The sequence below is a fragment of the Gymnogyps californianus genome, unplaced genomic scaffold (genome assembly GCF_018139145.2).
Source record: "Gymnogyps californianus isolate 813 unplaced genomic scaffold, ASM1813914v2 HiC_scaffold_215, whole genome shotgun sequence".
NCBI classification, from domain to species: Eukaryota; Metazoa; Chordata; class Aves; order Accipitriformes; family Cathartidae; genus Gymnogyps; species Gymnogyps californianus.
The window spans coordinates 6,875-13,560 of NW_026114096.1; the positions used below are offsets into that span (position 1 = coordinate 6,875).

General features: G+C 56.0%; 1 non-coding gene across 1 annotated transcript; it reads left to right on the plus strand.

The window, feature by feature from the left end:
* Positions 1-4,891: 4,891 nt before the first annotated feature.
* Positions 4,892-4,973, plus strand: TRNAS-AGA (transfer RNA serine (anticodon AGA)). Its single transcript has one exon. It is a non-coding gene; the product is annotated as a tRNA-Ser (tRNA).
* The last annotated feature ends 1,713 nt before the right edge of the window (positions 4,974-6,686 follow it).

Consider the following 6,686-nt stretch of genomic DNA (forward strand, 5'->3'; position numbering starts at 1 on the left):
GTGCCACCACAGCTCTGCAGCTTTCCTGAGCGCTGGCCCCTGTCCCCTCTCCTTGTTCTTGACTGCTCCTGGATGAGGGCATCCAGCAGTGGCTCAACACCTGAGGTGGAGATCATGCAGTCCACGCCCGGCTCAAAGCAGGGTCAAGTAGAGGACCTTTTTCATGGCCTTGCCTGGTTGGATGTTGGACATCTCCAAGAGGAGAATCTACAACCTCCCTGGGCAACCGTTTCCCATCTTTGACCACCACTGTGTGTGGCATTAGTTGTATTTCCACCCCTGTCCATTGCTTCTTGTTCCATCCATTTCTCTGAGGCTTTTCTGTCTTTCTCTTGCCTGCTTGCTTGTTTTTGGTGCTCTGGTCTCAGTTCAGGGAGCTCCACCCACAACTTGCAGTGCCCCATGCATGGGGACAGGCTCACTGTCATGGGAGAGAGCAGGTTCGCCCTCTTCCTTTGTCCTGGGTTCGGCTGGGAGAGAGTTAACTTTCACAAGAAGCCGAGCATGGGGTTTCCGGGTGGTGAGCAGTTGCATTGTGCATCACTCGCTTTATATATTCTTCTGTTACTATTATTGTTATTTCTTCTCTCCTTGTGTTGTCCTATTAAAGTGTCCTTATCTCAACTGACGAGGTTTTACCTTTTCTTCCGATTCTCCTCCGCATCCCACCAGGGCAGGGAGGAGTGAGCGAGCGGCCGCGTGGTGCTCAGTTGCCAGCTGGGCTGAAACCATGACAGCCTTGCAGAGGGCTTGGCCAACTGAGGGGGGAGGAGAACAAAGCACCACGAGTCGCCAGCTATGCTGCACAAAGTCTTTAATGAGAAGGAGGAAATGCAGTGGCACAGAAGAGAGACCAAGAAACACGTCTGCAGGGTTCAGGGAGGCACAGAGAATGGCCCATTTCCCAAGGACAAGCTCCACACAAAGCGCTTGCCTTTTCCCATTCTGCTCTACCTGGTGACAATCCCAGCCCAGCAAGAGCAGTCCCTAACTCCGGCACCCTCCCCCCGTCGGCAGGAGGTTCAGCAAAGCAGAAGAGAACGAGTGTTGTCTCAAGGAGCTCAGAGCAAAGCAAAGCCAGAGGAGGCACGGCGAGGCCTGCCGTGCAGCGAGGAGCAGCGGGCACAGGTCCCTCCTGCCAGGTGGGATGAGGACACGCAGCCCGCCTGCAAGCCCTGGCCATGCTCCTGATGCAGAGTTCCCATCTTCCTTCCCGCTACGAAGGGGATGACCCGCCAGCTTCAGCAGTTCAGACTGCAGCGGGTGGGAGGCAGACACAGCCCTGACCCCCCCAGACCAAGGGAGCCCCAGAAGAGATGGGAACCCCCCCGGCGCTGAGGGAGCTCCCAACAGCAGCTGACAGAGAGGATCCCACGGCTGTGCTCTGAGGGAAAGAGGTGAGGATGGGGCCCGGCAGGGTCACCACCACCGCGGAGGCCTGGATGGCCACCGTTGAGTCCGCGCAGCGGGCGACACAGGGCTCACTGCAGCTGCTGGCAAGTGGGGTTGGGCCAGAGGCGCCGCAGGGCGTTGGGAGACAGGGTCTGAAGCAAGACATCTCTCGGTGAGGGAGGCAAAGCTGAAACACAGAGCAGGCAGGGAGCACGAGCCTCAGTATCAGTCTGTCTTGCTTTTCCTCAGCTCTCTCTGTGGACACACTTTGTTTTAAAAACACCTAGTGTGCCTACAGTTCCCACGGCCCTCATCGTGCCCTCCGAATTGCACGGCACAGGACGGCTGAACCGCTTTCAGGATAGGACCCAGCACAGTGGGTTTAAAGCACCTGTGGCAAGACTGGTCATACCCCATCTCCTGAACAAACATTGCTGTCATAAAGATGGCACTGGAGGCACTTGGCCATTTCGTTAGAGACCATCTGCTAAAGGCAGACATTCTGGTGGGCAGACGTCCCTGCAGCTCAGCCCCATTGATCCCCTTCTGCTTTAAAGAAACCCCCTCTTCCCAGCCCTCCCCAGCCACCTCCGCCAAAAGGGACAGAGGTGACAGCCCTTAAACAGTTCTGTTGCAGGGCCAAGCTGAGGCAGCCCAAGTATCAACCTGAGGAGCCACCATGACAGCAGCTCAGCCCACAGGGAGAGATGGAGCGGACTCAGGCTTACCTCGTTCCTCGAGGAAAGGGAGGCAAGAGAGGAGGATGCAGAGCCCGGAGCAGCGCAGGTTTTATGCTGTGTCCCAGATCCCCGCGGGGCCACAAACATTACTTGCTCATGAAGCATCTAAACACCTAGCAGCTGCCGCTTGCCAAGGCCTCGCTGGTGATTAAGCCCTTGCCTCTTTCATCTGAAATGTTGTGCTCCTGCTTCATACCACCAAACATCAAAACCATTCATCTGTGTCCCAGCTTCAGAAGGCCAATCAACTCGGAGGTCTCAGGCTAGTGTACAAGGAGATTCTGAGTGCGTTTTCCTAATACGGATTGCCTTTGTCACTTGGCCTTCTTCATGGTGAGCACGGCCACCACTCACGGTCAAATTCAGCTATGAGGGACACCTCAAGTCAGCTCTCAAGTGCTTTCAGTGCAGGCACTCAGGCTAGCCCTGAGAAACCTTTCTCCCAGCGGGTCATCGTAGACACACAGGAGACTCTGAGTAAGTTCAAGCAGAACGTCAAGACCGCACAGTCCCATATGGGAGAAGAGAAATCAGCAGGACAAGGCCCAGAGCCTGCTGAGGTACCTGGGAAGTCTGGTCTGCTCGGAGCAGGGGACAGGAGCAGAAGACCTCCAGAGGTCCATTCCAAACTTCATTATTCTGGGTTACCCTGAGTCACACAAGCCCTTGAGCAACCACCAAAAGGCAATGCCTTGGAAGACAGCAAATGCAGGAGATTGCATAGAAGCCCCCGTAGATTCAGGATGGTGCTAAAATGTGTGGAAATGCCCTTGACGCAAGCAGAACTTTGGGGCTGTGAGCTCTGGTATCCCTGGCACGCCTGAGGCAGGCGTGTCCACTGAAGTCCATAGCAGGGTGACTCATGTTTGCCTGGAGTTCAGGGTTTTTCCCAACTCTTCCACCTCACGATGACTCCCAGGTGCTCCGGGAGACTGATCCGATGTCCCTTTGAAATCTGAAATGCATGGAATGGGTCACCTCATCCCTGACCCAGGAAAAAGAGCCATGAGCTTTTGGCTCCCTGCCCTGAGCCTCTCCTCAGAAGCAGGCCATCCAGGCCTTTGGCCTCTGGGATGACCTTACGGAGCAAAAGAGGTCAATTTGGGTGTGGGTCTCTTTCAGGGAAGGACGCGGGCATCTCTTTGATCACCCTCCTACGCATTGATTTCCTTGTTTCCAGCAGATTCTCCACTTCCCAAGCTGAGCCCAGACCCCTGGTTGGACGATGCGTGAGGGCCTGGTCAAGTCATCAAGGGACACGGCTATGGAGATCCGAGGGAGAGATTGCTTTGGAGAGACTTGCCTGACCTCTGGTCACAGTGCATTGTGAAAGTTAATACAGGCCGTTTGAATTAACTTTTCAGCCTCTCAGCTGTTGTTCACAAAATCATACGAAAAACATTCATGGCACTTCTCTCTTTCCTTGGTCTTGCGGGAATAAACTCCAGGGGATGGGTATGGCGTGGAAAGGAGAAAAGCACTTCTTTTCATGGCTGGACGGAGGCAGTGTGACTGCAAGATGCGGTTGGGGTGGGCATTTCAGTAGGGCATGATCGAGCATGCGCAATCACGATCCCCCTCTTTGTAACTCCACCTACACTAGCACTGCTGATGACAGAGTGGGAGTCTGTAAATACTGTGCTAACACAACCCCCCCCCTGCCCCAACCCCACCATCCAGCTTGGTTTTTGAGTGTCAGCACAGCAAAGAACATTGCCTTATTCTTGAAGCAACCCTGCAATCAGAGACTTGAGAAGCTTTGTCCCCTTTAGGTAGGGAGTCTACTTGTGAGAGGCTCCTTGCGTTTCCCTTGGCCCACAGGCCATAAGCTGCAAGAGAAATGAGGGTGTCTCAGTTCTTAGTCACCAGGACCATCGTTACATCCAGTTCCGGTAAACTTCAGGGTGTCAGACAGGCACTACCAAATCTACCACGTCCACACTGACTCATTAACGCCATTTTCCTGCTCCAGAGCCAAAATGGAATCGGAGCTGCTTTCATCTAGTGATGTAAATTATTGCTTTTGTGGATTGTTTAATATTTTGGTCCATGCTCAAGAATGTCACAATGCTTGCAGTGCTGGGAAAAAGCTCTGGACATACCTATTCCACCAAAACAAGCTCTCTCCAGTCTCCCTCTAAGTCATCCGCACCTCCCGTTTATTCTCCCTTTGCCCCTCCTGACTTTTCCTCAGCCAGGCTCTACCTCGCCCTTGCCATAGATCTCTCCCACTCTCGCAAACCATTCCCCCTACACACCAACAACCTGCATGGCAGTCATGGTCTTTGTTCAAGGGTTGACACCACCCTACGTCCCCAAGAGGCTGGAGGTGCTGCCGGAGGTCACCACCTCCCCTGCAGGAGTGTCCTCCCCTAGTGCTCCCAGCAAGCTTGGAGACCTCCTCAGCTAAATCTGAGAAGCCAAGTGGGGTCTAATATGCCCACCTGACCCTGGTTGTCTCCACACAGCTGCCTTCCCTTCTTCCCTGGAGGCAGCAGAGATGGCAGCTGGGGAGAGAAAGCATCCCCCGTGGCAGGATATCCCAGAGTGCGCGGCTGAGGACAAGGCGCTGGGAGCTGCAGCTGTAGCCCTGGGGCTACACCTCTCAAGGCCTGTGGAAGGCTGTCACCAGGTGCCCGTCATGCTCAGTGCAGGTCCCAAGTGCAGGGCTTCGAGTGGAGCATTGCCCTGAAAGTCCCAGGGAGCCGGGTGTCATTGCAGAGGGCATGTGATCGGCAGGGCAGAGAGGGCTGGAGCAGGTAGTTGTGGCCGAGTGGTGAAGGCGATGGACTAGAAATCCATTGGGGTTTCCCCGCGCAGGTTCGAATCCTGCCAACTACGGGGCGCACTCCCCTTTTGGGCTCCCTGCAATGGACCACGCTGTTTGGGCTCCCTGCAATGGACCACGCTGCAGCCGTGGGACTCAGCTCCACACTGTACCTGTGCCCAGGGAGACGGTAAAACCCCCTTGCCTACAGCACTTGTCCCCGCACCCCCCTGCCCCCAAAATTCCTGGATGAATGGGAAATCCTGCTCCCATTGACAAGGTAGGCAAGTTGGGGGAAGAGAACGGACCAGTGCCGAGTATGAGCCATGAAAAGAGGTCCACTGTTGTTGGTTCTTGAGCAGAACTTAAGAGCCTGAGCTCACCTGACATCCCAAGCAGAACAACCCCACCAGCTGTCTTCCCTATGCCTGAAACTACAGCAGCTCCTCTCCAAGAGAGCCTGCACAACATGGTCCTCATTGCTAAAGATGAAGGCAAGACACCTCATGGATCTGAGATCTTGCCTGGGGTCCTGGGGATATTCTGCCTGACCCAGCCCCAGCCCTTGCACACGTGGACAACCTTTCCCCGGGGGCTTTCCAAATTTAACCGAAGAATGAGATGATAAGGGGTGGGTCTCTCCTGGCTCCTCCTCTTCTGGGAAAGACGTGGAAGTGCGAAGGAGGCCATGGTGGTGACTGCGGCATCAGGAGACCATCCCCTGCCATCACAGACCCTGATGGGTGGCATGGAAAAGACCCGGAGGCTTCCCAGAGGGCTTCTCTCAGTCGCATACCCAGCTGCTCCCCACAGAGCAGCAGCAGAGGAGGGGCTGCAGGTAGCCTGCCTGGTGGTTCAGCATCTTAAGGAAAGGGAAACTCGGAGGGGCACATGCAGAGAGAGCCGGAGAAGGAGAAGGAGAGAAGAGCCAGTGGCTGGTGCATGGTCCGTTCCCCGCAGCCATGCCACTGAGGGTGCCGGAAGCAGTGCAAGCAAAAGAGAAGCTGAGGGAGGTTGGCAGCACGGATGAAGAAGGAAAGGGGCAGTGGAAGGGGGACCGGGGCTGAGCCAGGGGCCTCTTGATCTGCAGTCAAATGCTCTCCCTGAGCAATAGCCCCTGCAGCAGGCAGGCTGCGGCCGCACTCTCCGTGCTCACATCTGCTCCCACATCCCAGCCCTCTCCATCCCGCTTTTGCTTTTGCTCCTCTGCTTGCTTGCTGTGTGCTCTGGCGTGTGGATGGGACAGGGAACCAGCAAACACAAGCCCAAACATGCAGGCCTCAGCACTGCCACCTCGTCCCTCAGCCTCACCAAGAGGTTCTACCAGCTCAGCCTGCCCAGAGCCTTCCTGGGACACATCTGGCAGCATTTAAGACTGGCCACCACCCAGTCCGCATGGGCAGCCCTGCCCTGGGGCGACTGGGAACCACCTCCACCCCCAGCAGCGTTGGGCAGGACAGGAATGGCGCCAGGCACGGAGAGGAGGGGTTTCTCTGGCTCTTTGGCACCCTGCAAGGTGGCGGGGGCAGCCCTCGGCTGTTGGCGAGCAGCAAGGGCAGGGCTGCGCCAGGAGGGAAGACAAGCCAGGAGCTGGGGGGGAGCGCAGCACAGCACGGGCAGGGCAAGGCCCTCGCAGCTGGTGTGAAAGGCAAGGCAGTAACTGCTGTACGACTTGCTTAGAGGAAGGAACACTGCCTAGGACTAAGAGCTTTTACCTCAGGGTCAAGTGACCTGAAGACCCAACCTAAACCGTCTCTCACTGGCTGAGAACACCCCATACAGACAAT